Raw genomic sequence first — 22,332 nt, 5'->3', positions numbered from 1 at the left:
AGAGAAAACCCACAAAACCTGTAGAATTTTATGGTTTCATTGACTAACAGTGGTCAGCTGTGCTTTTGCAGGAGTCTTCGCTTTTTTGTGTGTGTGTGTGGAGGTTTGTGATCCCAACCTTCACCAGTGGGTCAGTATGGCTCTCCCCTCAGGGCGCTGTCTAGCTGCAGGCTTCTCTTAATGGAGCATCTCTACTATTTCCTCAAGAGCCTGGCCTGTCCTCCTCCCGGGTGTTGCTCCAGGAACCTGGCCATTTAGAATGGCTCCGGTGCCCACTGACCCCGTCTATAAACACAGCCAGTGAGAGGGTCACTCAGCTCTGGGCTTCACACTTCCTCTTTTAACCTGAAACACACCGCCACACCTGTGTGTGTGTGTGTGTTTGTGTGTGTGTGTCCGTATGTGCTGGATGCCTCTGCCAGCTGCTCCTCGAAATATTATTTTTTCTTTCCTTTTACATTTTTAAGACAGTTGTATATCTAGCAATGTTTTCAGCATTTGCAGTGGTTTAGGTTGACACTGATTTCTTATCTTATGGGTTCTCAGTTCTGGATCATTCCTGCATGGATAAATTATAGCCAGTTAAGCAACATTACAAAATAGTTAGTGATACTTTAAAGTACTTGAGTGAAAGACATGCAGAAAGGTCTAAATATGTGTTTTTGCAACAAAACAAAATAATAATTAAAAAAAGTATTATGTTTCAGCAAAATATATATATATATATATATATATATATATATATAATATATATATATATATATATATATATAGCAGAAATTGTAAAAAAGAAAAAGAAGTTAAAATGGCTCAGAAATACATTTATTCAACACACATATATTTATATGCAGTGATCACACTGTAAACTGTGTTCCAGTGACCATTGCTTTGATTGTGAGACTGGTGCATAGCAGTCAAGCAAGTGGGAAGTTGCAGACGTTATCGTGCATGTTTTTTTTTGAGGCTGAAGTTGTTCATGGGGAGGGCCGGAGGTGGGTGCGGCTGGCTTCTCTCTGTAATGATCCTCTTATTATTTCTCTTTTTCTCTTCAAATGGAGAAAAAGGGCATTCATCATTCTGTTGACCTGGGAGATCACAGCAGCCAACGCGCCTTTGAAAAGTAAAACTGAACCTCGCTTTTAAATAAGATAAATAGTAAACAAATCCAGGCCAACCCTTTGAAAGGGCTTGCCAAGAGATTTACCTCGCCCTGTGGCAAATAATATTTCTTGAACTGGGTTTAAATTTCAAGTGTCTTGGGCTTAGAGAAACCTGCAACAAAAGAAAATGGGTCTCAGAACAGCAAATATTATCTGCTGCTGGGGCAAGATGTCAAGATTGCATTTTTGTTGTCTCAAATGTAGGAGCAAGGCTGGTGTTTGGCAAATCCCAGAATAAAACTCGATTTATTGCTGTTTATTTGGCTGGAACTGCATGGCTGCTTTGGCACATTTGTGTGCAATGTACAGAGACAAATTAGTCTGTTTATGCCCTTTTTTGATAAACAGATGTCACTTTACCTACAGCTTATTTAAAGCTTAACACAGTTTTTGTTTTATCGCATTGCATAGCCTGTCATATCTTTTAATGTCATCGATGACATCAATACATCCAACTATATGATTTAATAAAGTTCAGTTGCAACATTCTGATTTACATTGTTACTTATGTACACAATAACACTGCATACCGTAAGCGAATGCAATATAACCAATGCAGTTTGCAAATTAGAAGTCATTCTTGTATATTTACATTAGTCATGAAATGAAATGTATTTATCTTGTACCTAACATCAGCGTGCATTGCTGATTCACATTGCATTCATTTGTTGCTAATTCCATTTTATATAAACCATGCATTCATGTGCAGAATCTTGGAAGATAAAAGGAGAGGATGTTTTGTGCTCTGAGTTGTGTTGTGTACCTTGTACATTTTGAAGCCAATTACAATGATGACTGCAATAACTGTGTGTCTCATAATAACAGTGCTTGGGCCCCAATAATCATTTTGTCCCTTGATCAGCCTCACAAGGGGCTAAGATGAAAGCACACAAGATTATGTATTAGCCTCATCAAGGGTTTGTGTCCGACTTGCCAATTCAGCCTCCGACACTGCAACAACCCAACTCACCAGACTCCACGTCAGTGCTTGTTGCTTGTCTATTAAATAAAACATCTGAGGTCAAACAAGTCGAGTAAGTCATACACGCAAGAGATTTGTCTTAATTGAGAACCCCTTATCTAGTAAATTACTGGCCAGAGTGAATATGCAGAGCACTTCTAAGAGCACTCCTTTGAACTGAATTTGTGTTTGTTTGGAGTAAATACAGTTGAGCTCAACGCTAAGGATTATTTATTTTTATTTTTTTATTTTATTGCTATTTTATTGCTATTTTATTGCTATTTTATTTTTATTTTCAGTATAAATAATAGTTAAAATTTCCATTGTTTTTGACTGTATCCTTGTATTCTTATATGGTTGTTGTCATTTTAGTTAAAAGTGGAATTTTACAATTATCAGTTCCAGTTTCTACTAACTAAACTAATATAAAATTAAATCATTATTAAATGCAAGTTAACAGTCAAATAAAAAAAAAGTGCAAAAAAAAAACAAATTACAAGCTATAGCACACATATATACAACAGAACAAAGATACAAATGAAATAAAGTTTTTAGGTAGCTTTAACTGTAGTATTGTGTTGAGAAATACTAATAATCAAATATAAAATAACACTGCATTGTCTTCGCTGTATAAATAAATATAGATTAAGCCTTAGTAAACCTACAAAAGTTATTCATTCAAAAGTGAGTGATTTTCTCTCTCTTTTTTTCTTGTTTGATTAACATTAAAATCTAGACAGCAGCAGGTATTGTCACATTAAGGCTGTCACTCGTTTACACGACTATAGTCTCGCATAGGCTGTAGAATCCATGGCAGCTTTCATTGGCCAAGGCCCGCCCATGAGGCCGTTTGACCGACGTGTCAAACAACCAATCACAGTTTGTTTCATTCAGCATCCTGATTCGGGGCGTGGTAATTTCGCCACAATAACAGACAGTAAAACTCAGATGTATTTTAAAGATTCTATGCCGCGAACTTTAAATATTCACATACTTTTGAGAATCCAGCGTTGATCCTGATAAGTGAAAGTGAAAGTGAAAGTCGTGACATTTGTCAAGTATGGTAACCCATACTCGAAATTGGTGCTCTGCATTTAACCCATCCAAGTGCACACACACAGCAGTGAGAAGTGAACACACCGTGAACACACACCCGGAGCAGTGGGCAGCTACATATCCAGCGCCCGGGGAGCAACCTGGGGGTTCAGTGCCTTGCTCAAGGGCACTTCAGCCATGGGTATTGAGGGTGGAAGAGAGCGCTGTTCATTCACTCCCTCCCACCTACAACTCCTGCCAGCACCAAGAGTCGAACCTGCGACCTTCGGTTTACAAGTCCAATTCTCTAACCATTAGGCCACAGCTGCCCCCAGCGCTGCCCACAGCGCTCGTCGTCACAGTTGTAAACACTAATGCTTTCTTCTTTCTTGAGGGGGGTTGGCGCCATGGCATCTTTGTTTCCAGGTGGAACGTTAAAGAACACACATCTCCTGGAAATCCTCTAGAATTCAACCAATCCGATGATGACTTTCGACATTCCTGAAGTGTTTCCACTTTTGTGTCCCATATGCATCAGACGTTTAGCCAACGGTTCGTAGACATGATGTTTGAAGCTGAGACTAACACGACTATGATGTGCAAAAAATGGAAAAGTTTCTCTTGTACTGTACTGACGACAACGTGTCAAAGCAATTCCCGTTAACATGTATTTGTAAAAACAACTTAAAATGCTCTATTATGCATGTCAGGCTAGCTGTTGGCGATGTAAAGAAACATGCAAATAAGTAATACGCATGACATCACGGTTTCCACAAAGTTGCGTTTTTGTAATTTTCATGGTGATGATAGTGCTATCGTTTTCAAAATTAAGCACTTTAAGACCCGTTTTCATTTGCGAAAAGTTTTCTGGTTTTAGTTAAAAAAAGGGTTGTGTAAACACACCCTAAAACCTCATGCATGGATACACATCTGATTTTTTCACAACTGCTTGCATTCACTTAATTGACTGTGTTTATGTGAATACTCACTCAGATGGGCCTTTTGACATAATTTTGTGTGCATTTGACCATTTAAGCGCAAAAAAAATAAAAAAAAATCTAAATTCTGTATTTGCTAGCTGTCTGAGCCTGTACTTCGGATGTGAGTGCAAAGAAAATCATCCCTCAGAAAGTGTGAGAGTTATGGATTGAGTTATCTTTCGTATCTCATTGCACTTGAATGTTTTAAAATCACTTAAAAGGTTAAATGTTGTGAAACTGGAGCTGTAACAATTCCGTAAACTGTCCCAAACGTCTTTCATGCTAACTTCAGGCCATCGGGTAGTCCTTATTGTTGAGCCCTGCTTGGTTCTGCCAGCAGCATATCCCCAGCACACACTGCAGCAGGCCATTGAGAGAGAGGAGAGGCGGTACCCTAGCCTGGCTATCGTCATTATATTTTGATTTCTCCCCCTCTTACTTTAATCCCTCTGATGAAGTCTGGACAGGCAGAGGCATGCTCTCACAGACACCAATTTCAGCACACCATATGCGGCTCGCACGTCTGGCCTCGCGGGGAGAAGAGAGGACAAGAGGAGATGGGCCCTGGTAGGAGCTCTGAAAAGCAGTATCAGCTTAGGGGAGATAGGAAGGGCCGTAAGACACATGAAGTTGGAATTGGACAGAGGCGTTGGGTGTGGGGTGGGCTGTTTTCACAGCTTCTACACGCTTGTGATAACCCCTGATTCATTCGCTCGCCGCCGACCACCCCGTTACATCTGTTCATCATGCCTCCCGTACCTCTATATCCCAAATTTACTGCCTCAATAACACCGCCAGACCCCCAGATGAATTATTAGACAGGGGACTACACACAATATCTGCAGGTAAACAAATGAGGCAGGTACTCACACAAAATGGCCGCCAGTCATCTCCCACCCACTGGTCTGCTGGGGCTACGGAGCCTGCACTCCAGTCACGTGACGTGAGCATGCAATGGAGACGTATAATTTGATGCTGGTGTCGTCCTATACTAAAATATCTTCCCGGTCTGAGTGCTGCCCCAGATAGATAGATAGATAGACAGATAGATAGATAGATAGATAGATAGATAGATAGATAGATAGATAGATTGATTCTAGAAATAGCAAATGAAATTGCAAATATTGTAGTATTGTTTGATTGTTGATATTAGAAACTATCTATTAATGATGTAAAATACATATAGTATTGTTTTCTTGTTGATAGTAGAGAGTACATATTTTAGTATTGTTTGCTTGTTGATAAAGTAAATATTTTAGTACTGCTTTCTTTTCTATTGTGTAAATATTTTAGTACCTGTTTGCTTGTTGATAGCATAAAGTAAATATTTTATTATTGTTTGCTTGTTGATTATGTAAAGTAAATATGGTATTGTTTTCTTGTTGATAGTGTACATTTTACAGTACTGTTTGCTTGTTGATAAAGTAAATATTTTAGTATTGTTTTCAGTTTATAGTGTAAATATTATAGTATCGGTTTGCTTGTTGATAGTATAAAGTAAATATAGTATTGTTTTCATGTTGATAGTGTAGAGTAAATATTTTAGTATTGTTTGCTTGTTGATCAAAATATTATATCATTTCTCTCTTGTTGATAGTTTAAAGTAAATATTGTATTATTCACTTATTGATGTCAAGTAAATTTACTACTGTTTGCTTATTGATAAAGTAAGTATTATAACATTGCTTTCTTGTTGAATATTTTGCTATTGTTTGTTTGTTGCTGATATAAAGTAAATATAGTATTGTACATTTTACAGTACTGTTTGCTTGTTGATAAAGTAAATATTTTAGTACTGTTTTCTTTTCGATTGTGTAAATATTTTAGTATCGGTTTGCTTGTTGATAGTATAAAGTAAATATTTTAGTATTGTTTGCTTGTTAATGGTGTAAAGTAAGACATTATACTGTTTTCATGTTGAATATATATGTAAAGTAAATGGTTTTCTATAAGCTTATGACCTGAAAACCATGTAAATATGAAACATTAAATTCCACTGGTCTAAAATAACCCAGAGAGGCCTCCACATTTCAAACGTCCACCAGACACTGCGGATTTGAAATGAAATCATTAGTGTGTTTGTGAATAGCAATTCTGAATATCACTTCAGTCACTGCTCACAGTTCTCATGACTGCAACAAAAAAATAAATTTTCAAAAAAAATCAAAACGATCAATCAATGCACGTCAGCATTCATTTCATATCTCCATGATTGTGTCAAGAAAGGGCACCGCATTCTCGAGAGGAGAGGGAATACCATAAAGCAGGGATGGTTTTGGTTGGGGAGAAAGTAAAATAATTCAATTTTACTCAATAGACCTTGCTCAGTTACATGCAAGGAGAGATCCATAATCCTGTGTGTTCTCTATCTGCCTGCATTTCTAGTTTGCACGGTGCTGACCAAGCAGCCTGCTCTTTAAACCATATGCCTGCTTCCCATATACATAATAAATCCATTGCATTGCCCCCCCCCCCCCCCCACTCCCCTCTCCCCTCAAGCTTTGGTTTGGCTGCTGGGTGATATATGAATTTACCTCAGGAGCAATGTTCTTCATTTGTACCCCTCTCTCTGGCCGGGAGGAACAGAAGAGAAGGTTACATTTAAACAGTGATTGGGGAGTATATAATTAAGGCTTGGAAGGGCAGCTCAGTCTTTTAGGTGTGAATTGAAGGGGAATGAGAATGACTCTTGTCTATTAGATGCTCTAAAGTGAAGCCACTGTGCAAGACTGGATCGCACTCTCGGGATTTCGGCTGCGCCCTGTGAAAAACATCTTCTGTTCGGAGAGGTTTTAGTAAAAGGAATGAGGAAACTGAGGTGTGTGTGTGTGTGTGTGTGTGTGTGTGTGTGTGTGTGTGTGTGTGTGTGTGTGTGTTTGTGTGTGTGTGTGGTTAATAGTGATTATTCTCTGATTTTGCTAGATGTCTTTTGTAGATTATTGCAAGTCACCCTTGAAACTCAACATAAATATCTCTCAATACAAATGAAGCGTACAATTACAGGTTTGGGTTGGCGCTTGAGATCTGAAAATAAATGTGTGCTATCAAAAAGACGTTTTCTTGTTTTACATGGCCTAAGTGAATGCAATACAGAAGAGAAAGAGAAAGAAAAAAAAAGACTCTGCATATTCACTCTCTTCTTTGCTTCCTCCTAAACAGTCAGCCCATCACTCAGGGAAAGTATTATTTCCAGTGTGAAATGTGGCTGGGCAGTGGAGGGGACTTCTTTAATGGTACGTGGAGCAGGCTTAAATGTCTTTCAGATGACAGGGATGGAGCATGCTGGGAGATTGATGACATTTATGGGCACACACACCTATGCAGTCCTGCCCCCAGCGGGCCCTCGTCGGACCCACATCACTAGCACATTAGGCAGAGGGAAATGTTAAATGCATGTGGGGATGGAGATAGGAGAGAGGAAAAGTAAGGAGAAAGAAAGAAAGAAAGGATGCAGAACTTATTTTGCTATTGACTTGATGTTGAACTTACATATAGGTTCCCTTCAACTGTGATGTTAAATTGGAGAGCTAAAGTTAAAAAAAAAAAACAAACAAAAAAAAACATCAGCATCAAAGATGGAAGAGAGTTGAAGTGAATCCTCTGACCCTGAAAGAGACCCACAGGATAGAAATGTAATTACACATATTTTTATAAAATGTACAGTTTAACATACAAAAATAATAATACAGACACCGAATGAAGATCAAAGCAAAGTGCAATTGTGTCTAATAAAGATAATATAAAGTCTTGAAATACCTACCACTGTGATCAACACTAAAACTAGAAACGTCTAAAAAATATATATATTTTTCAAAGTTGAAGTATGTTTTAGAAAAGAATACTATTTGAATATTTCTGCTTAAAAAAAAAAAAAAATTCAATGTATTACTTGCCATTTCACTGCTAAATTTTCTAGCAATTTCTGAGCAAAATGCAAAAAGTTGACCTCATATCTTGCATTGAATTTTTTAAGAAACTTAAATGATCACAAACAAGTAAGTAAATAGATAAATAAATAAAAATCCATTTAAAATCTAAAGGATACAAACTCCTAGATGTACAAGGGAAGACCCAAGAAGAATACAGTGAATACAGCTGCAAGATGTGTAATTTCTTGACATAAAAAAAAAAAAAAACTTTGATAAACACAATTTTGCAAACATACATTTTTTTTTTTTTTTTTACACAGTGATGGGCTGTAGAATTAAACTTACATGCAAAATAACTTCCTATTGACACATGTGGTGGATGTGTATTTATTTTTGGAATTTATTGCAACTTAACCCTAGAAAACCATTCTTTCTAATGCTTCTAAAGCTTCTTTCAGTCTTGAGCGAGTGAGAAAGAGGAAGAATAAGAGAGAGAGTGAATTTTAGGCTCTTCTGTGGCCATTCTCACTATTACTGTGATTCCGTTTCCAGTCACAGCGTCTCATCTCTGAGCTCACAGCACACAAGCTCATGTTTTTTTATTAAGCCTAATGCAATTTATAATGTGCTCAAATATTATTTGTAAGATCCCTCAAATATTTGTTTTCTCTGTTTTACTCAAGCGTAAGCTTTGAAACAATCTGTATTCTTTAGTTTTATTAATGCAAGCTTGTATTCACATTTTTTTTTTTTTTTTTTTTTTGTGAGTCTATGTCTTTCTGTTTCTCAAAATGATTTAATCGATATTTTATCTGTGATATTGATAATATTATTTTAGATATGTTTCAAACCGGGCACTTGACTTTGGGAAGAGTGCACAGATTTAAAAGAGACATCTGTTTGTGTGTGTGAGCCAGAGAAATGGTAAGTGTGCACAGCAGATGCTTCTATGCATTTGTATTGGGGAGTGCAGTCCCTTGCCCCGGCTAGACTTGACCTCTGACCCCCAGCTTTCAGCCAAGCATTGTCACAGAGAAGGTCAAGGCTACTGCACACATGTTCTGTCCAGACTCACTGGAAATCCAGAGCAGAGAGGGAATTATAAAGACCTGGACTTTGAAAGTTTTCTATATGGGTTCACAGTTCAGAATGTAGTTTACTAGTTTAATAGAATAGTTTTTTTTTTTCTTTTTTCTCCATGTGAAGTCTATATGGGTTCACAGTTCAGAATATAGTTTAATAGTTTAATAGAATAGTTTTTTTTTTTTTTTGTTGTTCTCCATATGAAGTCTTTCTCCTGTGAAATTGCCTTTATTATTTTTTCATCATTACATCTTTATTTTGCTAATAATTTGCTGTCAGTATTTTGTTATAGATGACAAATGATTTAAGAATAATATCATGAATTCACTAATGTTAATGACATTCTGAAATGTAGCATGAACAGTGTGGTCATTTATAAATAAAAAAAAGAATGCAAATCCTATATTTTCATTAAAAATAATGCATGCAATATAACAATTTAATATACAGACCTATAACCGAAACATTAAAGTGTTTCTAAATTACTTTTGGGCTAAATTAAGTGATAAAGAGAGTGATTGTTGTTGTTTTCTATTTGCCTGAATTTATTTTGGATTATTCACTTCATGCATTACTGATTAGATCAAATTTTAAAAAGACATGCTCTTATCTAGGCATTGGAGACCTACAGCACTTTAGCACGTGCTTTGCGATGCATATAGGCCTACTACATAAAGCATAAATACATTGCGTTTGTTCAACACACTTAAACAAATTTTACTCCGCCCAAATGGAATTCCGTCCGCATACGGAAGTTTGGATTCCCGCAGTCCTCGCCAGGGTTGCCAGGTTTTCACAACAAAACCCGCCCCATTGCTACTCAAACTTAGCCCAAAACTAGCGCAGTTACGTTTTGAAGGGGAATCCCCTGGTAAAAATCTCTGGATGGTAAAATCTCTGGTGGGGTAAAATACACGTTTTTGGTGGGGTTCATCTGGTAAAATTCGCATTTTAGGCGCTAAATATTACGTTATTGGAGTCGCTTAAACCCGCGCTCATGAAAACAACTCGCTGAAACGGTGTTAAAGCAGGCCAATTCCGCGGGAAAAGCGCAGACTTGGCAACACTGGTCCTCACGCGGGTGACAAACAAAACGCAGTATATAACAGCATGTGCTTTCTTACCGCACTCAAAGCATCTTTAGACCTCTTGTTTTTATTTTGCATGAGACAAAGTGTAGCAAAATGTATCTAGCTGGCATCTGCATTACCTCAGAAGGTAGCCTATATTTGCATATAGCGCGGGAAGGGAGAAAGGCATTTATGAGGTAAAAAAGTTATTTTGTGCTTCAGTTTTGTTAATATCCACTTGGGGGAAAATGGATTTCAGTTATCAATCATCTTTATTATTAAACTTCACTTGAGGAAACTGCTAATTTAACATGTAATATTTAATATAAATTTGAATTAAAATGTCCCCTAAATGCTAAACGTAAATATTTACATGCTGCAATAATATCTTTGCAATGTGAAGACCAATTTTTCTGTCAATTTATCCAATTTTATTTAGTTTTACAGTGAACAAGCTACCCACATTTGTAAAATTATATAAAAATAAATAAGTTATAGAGACATATTGTCTGCTGTAGACAGACTGTTTGACAGATGTAAGAATTCTTGAAATTGTCCCTGAGTTAAATTATAATTGCATATAGGATTCTGTAATGTTACTAAATTTTGGATAAAAATGAAAGGAAAACCGTAAATTTTTGGGACATTTACACACGTGGTCAGAATCGTCGGTACCCTTGATAAATACACATAAGTATTTTTTATATGTACATATATGCATAAATACAACATTATTGCATTAAACAAAATCATCAGAAATGAAATTGCATAAAAACAACGATGCATCATAAAAAAAAAAAAAAAAAAATTCTCCCCAAAATTTACTCAAAGGATAATGCAAATGGCTTCCCCTCTTGTAATTCACCAGTGTATAAATGTTGTCATTTTGTCACATAAAAAGATTGTTAACATCAAAAAGTGCTCCAGCAATATGCTGTCTTTTGTGTCTGAACGCATCAATCACCCTTATGACACACTGTACACAAAATTGCAGGCTGCGACTAGTCTGTCTATATTTCCAGATGTCAACAATTGTTTACCAAGAATGTTTTTCAGTAAATCAACAAGAATTAGGCGACTGTAGAAAAAAAAACATGAAAGGAGTTTTACTGAACGCACTTTCGACTAACCAAACCTCATCTAAATCAGGACCTCCTTCTCCAGAATAAAATTATTATTTATTTCCAAAATAATAATAAAAACAGCATATTGTTTTTTTACACTAATGATGTGTATTTGCTGTAAGGTAATGGGCTGCACCCTATATATAGTGCGGTATCCTCGCTGTGGCTTTGGGATTTTGCCACTGATCAGAATACTACTCCTGTACATTAATAAAGGCTTTTTTTTTTTTTTTTTTTGCCAGCTTGATTTGCTGTAATGTGCCTGTCTGCTTGTCCATGTCTGACATGATCGTCAGATGTACGAGGCAAGAGGGGGGTGTAGAGAGTGTTGTATTTCAACATTGCTGCCTTTTAAGGGCGCTGGGGCTAGATTTGTATTGATTTGAATTTGATAATGATTCTATTTGCTCTATTAAATTTGTATATATTCAAGGGCTCAGTTACACTCAGCTAGAGGAAAAAAAGCACAAGAAGAAAAACAAATTAGTGTGTGAGGGTGGATTAAGTTGCATGTAATCTTAGAGGAGGGCCATTGGTTCGCATTATAGGAAGTGTCCGTTAAGTTACTAAGAACCAGACACAAAGGCTCGGTGGAAGTGTGCGCGCTGTGGCTACTATTGCATGTGTGACCACATGGATTTCAGAAAGCCTTTTTTTTTTGTCCTTGTCACACCTATTTCCACGCTCTCATTCGAGCGAGTTCCAGCATATTTACTCTCACAGTTGTGTCAGAAGGCCAATGGGTCACCTGTTATTAACAGACTTGGCACTTGTTGGTACCTCATGGTGGTCAGTGGGCCTGCCGATACCTGTCCACCTCCATCAGCTATAGACAGAGGTCATTATCAGGCTGTGACACGGACCTCTGGGATTGAGCAGTAACACAGGCTGACCCCTCAGGTCAGTGGTCCTCCGGCTGGCACGACCACCTCTCCTCTCTCACACACTCACACTCTTCAGCATATGTCAGCAGCCTCTCAAGTCCAAACGTGCCTCCACGCAAATGACAGATTATTACAGAGAACAGTGTGAAGAAGAATCCCACTAGTGAAGTTCCACACTTTTTTGGGCTGCAATATTGAGTTTTTATTCTCTCTCTCTGTCTGTCTTTCTCATTGTTCAGTTTCTTTGGGATACATAATTAGTGTGTGGGCAGCATTTAACATTTCAGTGCAAGCTCAACATAAAGTAGTAGACAAAATTTGGACACACTTGACAGAATTTATGTTCCTAATGATCTTAAAGGCAAATTGAACTACAGATTTGTGTTCATTCTTGTAGACAGTTGTATGAAATGTTTTATATAACCAAAATTTGAATATTGTTTTTCACTGGGTAGTAAAGACAAAGCACACTTAGTGTATACTGAAGTTTGTTTCAAACATATTTTGCATTCATTTTAGGTTTGATATAGTTTTGAAAGATGTTTTGGGGTGTGACACAGTATACACAGTATCTATGATAGATTTTTAGTTTTGCTTTATTAATTTTATTTTGCTTTATTTTTCTGCATTTGGTTGTACCACATGACTTGGCATTCCAAAAATTTGTTTAATATAACAAATGACTGAAATAATTAAATGACTGTAGAACTCTGACAGAGAGAAAAAATAACAGGTCACTCAGAAATCGCTAGTTAATTTCATAAATAATTACAAAGAAATGCCAAGTAAGACATTGAATAAAATATGCTCCAATATTCTTATTTATTTATGTTATTTAGAGTTTTAATTAATGTGTATTTATTTATTTATTTTTATAGTGACTTTTTAATGAGATTATTATAATTAATTATGATATCAGGACAGATGTATTAAACCGATCGATTTTGTCTTCTAGGCCCACAAATATTTTTTACCTAATGGGGTTTTGAAAAAGCTAAAATCAAATTATTATTCTTTTTTTTTATTGCACTATATATTTCCTGTAATTCTGTTTGTGTTATTTCATAGTTCAGATTATATTATTGTTCTAAAATATGTAAGATAGTAATAAAGAATTAGTAGATGTGTCCAAACTTTCAACTTCTACTGTAAAAAAAACTTAACAATTTGTACTTTACACCCGCAAAGAAAATTTAGCCCAATCCATGTATAATTGATTAGCTGTATGAATGCTTGAGTTTATTATCCTTTTTCTGTGGTTTGAGAGAGAGAGCTCAGGGGGCTGTTTAGTGTAATATGATGCTGATATTTTAATTCTGATCTGTGAGAAGAATGACACATATTTGTGTCACTTACACTTCTCGAGAATGTTTGAGCACACCACTCAAATCACTCTAAGCCTGGTGGCCCAAGGTTAAGCTGGCTTTAATTGCTTGTCATTTCGATAAACTTAAAATCTGTTTGTCTCATGTTAGTTTAAAAACAAGATACTTGCAGTGTTATATGTGACTGTGTGTGGCTTAGAAATGAAATTTATGTGATGCAGATTGTGTGTGTATGTGTATGTGGTGTGCAGGTGATCATGCGTGGCATAATGAACTCTTGAACCCGTGACCCAGACAGAAAAGGCTGAAGTGTGTGAATTGCTGTGGAAAACAGCAGCTAATGACTTAAATGATCTAAATTGTGCACAACACTTATCACATGGATAATAGCACCTAGCATCCCTCTTAGGGTTGATGACTCTGAATCTGTCATGCATCCTGTTGTTGCATGCATATGTTGTAACACATTACTTGAAGCCTTTCTGCATAATGCATTATGTTTTCATAAATAATTGTAAACAAGATTAAATTGCTTTATGAAATTAGCTGATTGGATATTATGTGTTTGAATGCATTATACTTTCTAAAGGTGTAAAAATTAAGTATTATAATGCAGTTACAATTATTCATGTAATCATGTAATGCATTACAAGGCATAATTAATACACTGAGAATATTTTTGTAGCTTGTTTGTTTAAATTGTAGCCTTTAGACAGCTGCAGTATGAATGTGCATGTAAGAGAGAGTAGAGGTCAGTGCACCCAGCTTCATTTATGTGTTTTTAACCAAACAAAACCCTATTCACCATGTCCTCCCTGATTGGGACGCTGGAGGTCCCGCACTGCACGTTCGTCCGAAACCAGACCCAATGAAGTCGAAACACACCATTTATCTTCTAGATGGAATGATTTACAGATTTAGTCCGACTGAGAGCCAGTCCGGTACGTTTATATTCTGTAAGCTGATGTTTGCTATGAAAATAAAAATAAAGCAGTTGAGATACATTTGGAGCATTCTGTGCATAATAGGGCCTGAAACAATGTAAGAAAATGACATAAGTGAGACTGGATTGATGGGAAGGAGTGGACACTGATTCGATGTCTTCCAGGAGAGAGAGAGAGAAAAAAAAAAAACATAGCACTGAGATTCAACAGAGATTCTGTGTTCGGTGTGTTGCCATCTCAAATGTAGAAGAAAACCGAACGCAATTCATATTTTCACCTTATGCTCAATGAAGAGGAAAGGCTGGATTTCACTCCTGTGATTCTCTCATCCCTCAGACACAGCCATCTGTCTCTTTCCTACATTCCCTTCCTTTGTCTCCTCAATTATAAGTGTTTTCGTGCGGAGTGGAGAGAGGGAAGAATAAAATGACTGCAGATGAAGGTGTGAAAGTGAAATGCACAGGAAAAAACTGATGGAAGAAAGGAAATGGTTGAAAAGAGGAAGTACTGAAAGCAGAGATGTGACCTTTTTGCTGTTTTCAGTCTTTTGCTCTTCACTCTGCCCCCCTCTGCCTCTCTCTCTCTCTCTCTCTCTCTCTCTCTCTCTCTCTCTCTCTCTCTCTCTCTCTCTCTTCTTTCTCGCTCATCCAGCACCAGCTATATGTGCTCGTGGAGGAGCCATTTTGTGGCCTGTATCATTACGGGGTGTTTTATTCAGTGGTGCGGTGAAGTGCTGGTCATCGAGGCAGGCGTCAGCTGGAGCGTGTGTATGTGCGGGGCGGGGGAACGAGGGGCTGCAGGAGCTCAGGATTAGACAGACACACCCCTGGGCTTGAAAGCTTAAACCTCAAGTTCATCACACCACACAATGGAAAGCTCTTCAGAAAGCCATTGGGGTCGCTGTGACAGACCGATGACTTGACTCCACAAATCGGTTCTTTTGGACTGTTCATTTTATTCATTTGTTTTATTAAGTTTGTTTTATTAACCGGTTCAAAGTTGCACAGCGGTTGGTCTTTCATAGCTCAGGGAGCTTGGGCTTCTCAGTTATGTGTAGGACTCTCAGCCTGTGATTTCTGTCTCATCTGTCTTTCTGTCTCTGTATCTATGTCACAAAACACTTCACTCTGTGACCCATAACCTCATTGTCCTAATGGGGTCACCAGAGAGGTGTATGTGTGTCCTTATTGGCTGGACTATTGTGTCATTCTGTATCACAACCTACACACACACACAGTCATGTCATGAGTTCCACACAAAAAAACACACACACACACACACACACACACACACACACACACACACACACACAGTCATGTCATGAGTTTCCCTTCACATATCGTCTATGCCTTGAACTGACACCATCACATAAGTCACCGGCCACCAGTCTGCCGTTTAAAATGGCTGTAATGTTATGAATGGACGCCACTACTGAGCATGGGCAGAGGATGAGGTTGGTCATGGGAAGCGCTGTTTAGATAAATGGCATGATCCCAGACTGATTCTGTCAGTTTACTGCTGTAATTGCTCATAATTACTAAATCAAACATATTTAGCCCTATATTCAAACAGAACCCATATTCAGCTTCTTACAGTTTTGTAAAGGCAATAGAATATTTTTTAATAGAAAAGAGTATATCTTTAATAACTCTGTAAAAGATTTTAGGTCCTTAGTTAAAAAGAGGTGAAAAAAAACTAAGGTGGGATTAATGAAAAGGCAATTTTGGCCAGAGCAAATTATCTTTTTGAAATGAATACTTAATATTTTATTATTTCCATATATATTTTATGTGCTCTTTGCATTTTTGCAAATATAATGTATCCGTCCACATTCATTTCGCTACACCGCCTTGATGAGTACTTCAAATGTGAATTAAAGCACTCCATTTTTTGGGAGAAAATGAGTAATAATTTAGAAATATTAATAATATATAATCATAATGCTATTCAGGAGAATTGAAAGTTCAAAAACAGCAGGAAAGAACAGAAGCAAAGACAGAAAGAGCAGAGAGGATCCCGACTGGAGTTGTGTCATGTTAAGTGTTTTGCCGGGTCTGTGTGAGTGTGATTTTGGACTGGTTGAGGTTTGGAGCAGGTAATTGTGTGGAGAGAGGGTTGGTTAGTCATTTATAGTGTGCTAGACGAGCTCGACTCAGAGAAAGCTAATTGAGAATGAGTGTTAACAGGCCCCCCCCCCCCCACCTTGTCAGCTCGGCCATTTGTACTTAACCCATTTAAAAGTCACCCTTATTAATATTAATTATTCTTTGTGTTAATTTTAGCCCGTCCATATCTCTGTGGGCTTGTAAAATGTTGAAGATGACAGGACTACTGAGGGATTCACGAATATCCTCCATCACATCCTCCCCACACTGTCTTTTTTCCCCTCTTTCCTTGTCATTCTTGGAAAAAGTCTTTCTTTCTTTCTTTCTTTCTTTCTTTCTTTCTTTCTTTCTTTCTTCCACTCACTCACTCACTCACTCACTTAAATCGTCTCTGTAAAACTGATGTATACAAATTTGTATGATTATGAGGGTATTAGAATGATTGAGTTGTAGTAGTACCTGTTCTAAGCCTTAATGGTTGTGCTGAAATGGCCGTGACTATTTCCTCCGCAGCCTCTTCTTACACACACACAATGGCTTTCTGAACTTCACCAGAATGAGCCGTTCCAATAGTTTGTGGAAAGGCAGGAACCGAAGTGGGTTTCTATATATAAACTATGTTTTAACTTCAATTTTCCTTGTTATGTGAGGTGTGCCAGTGGTTGGTATGACGTCTAATGTCTGGGTTTTGAAGTATGGGGCTTGTGTTTATGTCCAAGCTTGATTGAAATGTGAATCATTGGTTCAGTGTGTTGTTTTGTGTTTTCTCCGACTGCTGTTTTTGGCCTGAAGTCTACAGAGACCTGTGGCCTAACTTGGTAAGAATAGCTTAAACTGGTTCCTGACTAGTTCATAAAAATGCAACTTTACCTAATGCAAACTTGTCCTTGACAACGATATGTTGTATATAGATTAAAAAATGTACATTTTTTGTTGATTTTTCTATGATAAATTTTGATACTATGTTGGGTCACAACTTGTCTCCCTTATCCGACCTATCCATTTCAGGTCTTGAAGTCTCTACTAATGAGCTAATGAGTTGATTCAGATTTGTTTGATTAGGAAGACTTTGAAAATGTGTACCAAACTTTCCCGTAAAATAAGTCGTACCAAGATAAAATTGAATTGTTGATAGAAAAATAAATAATTTGCATCAGTGTTTAAGGCACAATTTCTATTACATTTAGAAATAATGTAAAATATGGTAAAAAATGTAGTTTAGTTCCACTCAAACCACAAGAATTGCTTTAAATCTAATTGTATTTACAACAGAAATGTAAAATACAAGTATGAAACATAATATAGTGGCAATCATTACAAACAACATTCGTTATAAACAGCAAGCGTAATATATATATATATATATATATATATATATATATATATATATATATATATATATATATATATATATGTGTGTGTGTGTATATATATATGTGTATATATGTGTGTGTGTATATATATATATATATATATATATATATATATATATATATATATATATATATATATGTAAAGCAAAACTGAAACTACCAGTGTATGGAAAATACACTATACCTCTCTCGTTTGGCATGAATCCAAATGTGTTTTGTGTGTTTGACGTTAATTGCATTATATAAAATCACACCACGTTTCAGATGATAAAAAAGGGACTTATATTCTTGAAAATGCGGTATGTTTGGTGTGCCTCCAAAAACATGATAGATAACTGCTTAACTAAAAAAATAACTATAACTACAAAAAAAAAAATAAAAAAATATAAAAATATAAATATAAAAATAACTATAACTATAACTATAACTATACATATATATATATATATATATATATATATATATTTATATATATATATATATATATATATTATATATACATTATTTGTTTTATACCTCCAGCTTTTGGATCTCAGGCAGTCTTGCATGAAAGTGTGGACCCATTGGACAACATTATTCTCAATTTTAGATATAGGCAGTAACACACTCTCGCATACACACACACACACACACACACACACACACACACACAATGAATTGAAGTCATTTTGAAGAAAAATGAGAGGCAGGGTGATTTTGGACAGCTTGGAGAAGCTGCCAGTGATGTCATTAAGAGACACCAGCCTGATAAGGCATGCGGACTGGCTGAATAAATAAATAAATTAAATTAATATCTTATATATTCTTTTCACCTCCCTCTAGGCCTCGCTCACCAAATCATGACCACTGGCTATATCTCAAACCCCCTACCCACAATAAAATCCTCGCACCTTTGACCCTGCACCCCCCTTCAACTCCAGCTCTGATACTCCACCCCCATTTTCCATCTATCTGTGTGTGCGGAGAGGGGGTGAAACTGAATGCGGCTCGGCAATAAATAATAAATTTGACTAATACACATTCAGCCTGAGTCACAATTAACGCACCCGTCCGCCCCCTCCACGCGTCCCACCGAGACAAGTGGCCAAGGGACTGAATCCAAAAGTGAATCAACCTTTGTCAAATCATCTTCTAAACACTTAGAAAGAAAAGAAAGCTCCACTTTGTTTATTCTCGCACCGGCTACCAGCTTCACCAAAGGTACAGAGATCTCAGCGCACTACGGTTGTGTGAACGCCCGAGCCGGCGTCTACCTCTCCAGCCAGACAGCGACTAGGAGAGCGTACCAGTGTTTGTGTATGTGTATGTGCGGGAGGGAGAAAAAGAGAGAGAGAGACACAGAGAGAGGGAGAGAGTGGGGGTATTATGCACTCTAGATGTTGGCTCTTGCTTTAAGCAGCCTGCCTGCAAGCCCAGGTACAGCGCGCCGGCTCTCTAAATAAGCAGCACATTCAGGAACCCCATCAGGACAGTAGGCAGGGCTGCAGCCTGAGTGTGAAATCACACTAATGCGCCCGCTCTAGTCAGGTTGAGCAGGATCACTCACTCTCTCTCATTCACACACTACCGTTCCTCTACTACTGTAGCCCCAGCACCAGCAGCCAGAAGACAAGTGTGGATTGGACGTCAAGGAGGGCAAGAAAGAAAGGAAGGAGGCAAAAAAAAGAGAGACAGAAAGGTCAGTACACAGCTTTCTGCTCTTTGGAGTGCTGTTCCACTCTCTCTCCCTGTGTATGTATGTGTGCGGTGGAGCTGGGACTGCTGCGTGGTGTTGGCTGAAAGTATTGATTGTAAGTGAGTTTGTTGGGAGTGCACGCTTGTTTCATCCTGCCAGGTGCAAGCGTTGGCTTGTTTGGGGGATCTGGATTCAGGAGCAGGCCAACTGCCTTGACTAGCGTCTGCAAGTTCACAGGTGCCATGTCAAAGGTTTTATGTGTGCGAAAGCCCAAATCGCCTCGCGTTTGCACCGTTATAGATCTGATTGAATCGGAAACGGGGTGTCTATGTGTCTCAATTGCTGTGTAACGGGGGTGTCAGGGTCTATATTTAGGCACTGGGTGGGCTGGCTCAACGGTCAGATAAAAAGATTTGGGGGGGTGAGTGGGAGGGGGGGTTCAGCAAAAAAAAATATATTAAGTCGCTTTGTCATCTTTTGAGTCATAGCGATGTGTCTGCGTGACGGACAGCCGTACCATACGCAAGACTTACGTACACCACGCTGACATATTACTCACGGGGGTCACTGCACTCATGACCCAAATGCACGTGAGGGCGAACCCTCCCATCAATGAGGAACACTTTTTATGCACTCAAGTCATGTAAGGAAAAATCTAATATTTACAAGTTGAACACACATGAACATCACAACAAAGTGAAACCTGATTTATTTATTTATTTTTGTTTCCAAGGGGCTTATCAGTGAGAAAACATGTTGGACACAACAGATTCAGCATCTGTATTAATCTTACATTTGTTAAAATGTAATTGTAATTGTAAATGTAATTACTATTATTCACATGTACAATAATACTCAAATTTAACTTGCATGTGCAAAATACCAAAGTATCGTACGGTAGAATGCATAATGATTCAATTTACAGCACCTTCATAAATTAATAAAAACATAAAGCTAATAAAAAAAAACAATGCACATTCATTATTCATATTTTTTTAGATGTAGAGTGTGGAGGAAATTTTAATTTTATCTGAAATATTATTATTATTGGTATTATTTGCTTCAGTATGTTTGTTTTTGATAAGCTGAGAGATAACAGGAAATGGAATTTATTTAATGTGTGTGTGTGCAAGACAAGTGCGAGACGAGAACTACTATTTTATACCTTGCTTCTTAGAAAATTATTAAATACTTAGAAATGCATCCAGGGGTACATAGCTGGAGAACTTAAATGGACACATATCTTGAGTATACATTATGATTGGATGAGATAGAAGCATCCTGATTTGATTTGGGTATAAATATTTGGGTGAAGGTGTTTTCCTCTTGGTCGCACTCATGCTGTCAACTTGGAATGATTGTATGACATTTAAACTTTTCTTGCAAGAAAATAATTATTCAAAAGACTTTTGTCTCATACCTTTATTGAAATTTGCATGACATAGAGTTAAAAAGTCCTATTGAATTTTATGTAGAAAAGGCATGTCGCCATCTTGATCAGACCAAAGTGACTTGAACACACCTGACATTGTAATTATAACTTGCCAACTCGTAAATACGAAATTACAAGGGGGACTTGAATGCACCATTTCACCCTTGAATATGAATTCCACTTACCATTTATGAACATTTTGATTTGGATATTTGATGATTATCATAACTTTATTTTGTATGTTTATCATATTATTTGCATTAATAATTGTAACTTGTGCATACATACACAGGACCTTTTGAAAGGGAGAAGTTCAAATTGACTTTAGCAATGTTGTGTCGTGCTGATGTCATAGAGGTGGTCGCAGTATAGGCCCCTTTTCTTGTGGTTCGTGTCAACATTCAGATTCCTTGTGCCTCACACGCAATGTTGTGAGAAACAGGAAAAGGCGAGTTTTACCAAATTGTTGGCAACAATAAAGACATCAACACGCACATTTCAGCCATCTATCATGGCTGTTGCTGCATTTCCGTGGCGACAGTGATTTATTCCAGCGAGGGAGCCCATTTGAGCTGTGATGGAGAAATAAGTAGCACCCTGTCTGGCTGGAGGACTGAATGCTCACAAACACCCTCTGAACATAAAAACACACCACAACGAGATGCAACTTCACATTCAGCTCATGCTAAATGCTACAGCAGATGTCCAAAATGTGTAAAATTTAGTCTATATTAAAATGTTTTAAGCATCAGGGAATATGCATAAGTAGTATCAAGTGAATTTTTATATTTTGTCTTATTTAGTTTAGATGTTAACACCAGCTGTACTGTACAATTGCAAACATACAGTATGCTACATATGTGAGATGCAAAAAGGAAATAATTCTGCTTCCAAACCACACGGTGTGCTGTGCTGCATCTGCCTTCCTCTCGACTGGAAACTGTGTATAGAGATACTCAGAGGACAAGTGCATTCATACACACACACACACACACACACACACACACACACACACACACACACACACACACACACACACTGAAACGTTGGCTCAGTTTTACTAGTGAGAGGAAAGCATGATTTGTATTTCACATCGTGTGTGTGTGTGTGTGTTTATTTTTTTTATTTTTTATATTTTTGTCGCATGATGTGCTCTGATTTTCATCCAGTCCAGTGTGTGTTTTGTGTGTGTGTGTGTGTGTGCATCCTCATCTGGCCGTTTTAAGATAATAAATTCTTACTTCATGTCTCCTACTCTACAGGCAGATTCATGAGAATGAACATGCACACGTTCATACACAAATCCGCAAGC

General features: G+C 37.4%; 1 protein-coding gene across 4 annotated transcripts in view; it reads left to right on the top strand.

Moving 5' to 3' along the window:
- LOC109093359 (zinc finger homeobox protein 3-like) overlaps positions 1-22,332 on the top strand; it is a 251,763-nt gene that overhangs the window by 14,351 nt on the left and 215,080 nt on the right. Inside the window, exon 1 of one of the 4 annotated variants that reach the window (XM_042761109.1) lies at positions 10,035-10,355. The exons of 1 other annotated variant lie outside the window; for it this stretch is intronic. The gene's annotated coding sequence lies outside the window, so the exon portion shown is untranslated. Of the gene's footprint in view, positions 1-10,034; positions 10,356-18,620; positions 19,592-22,332 lie in introns of those variants that run through there. 2 more of the 4 variants (XM_042761113.1, XM_042761106.1) reach the window with 2 other exon arrangements.

This window comes from Cyprinus carpio, chromosome A7 (assembly GCF_018340385.1).
Source record: "Cyprinus carpio isolate SPL01 chromosome A7, ASM1834038v1, whole genome shotgun sequence".
NCBI classification, from domain to species: domain Eukaryota; kingdom Metazoa; phylum Chordata; class Actinopteri; order Cypriniformes; family Cyprinidae; genus Cyprinus; species Cyprinus carpio.
Note: the sequence above shows the minus strand (reverse complement) of the source record. Positions and strands in the feature narration are given on the sequence as shown.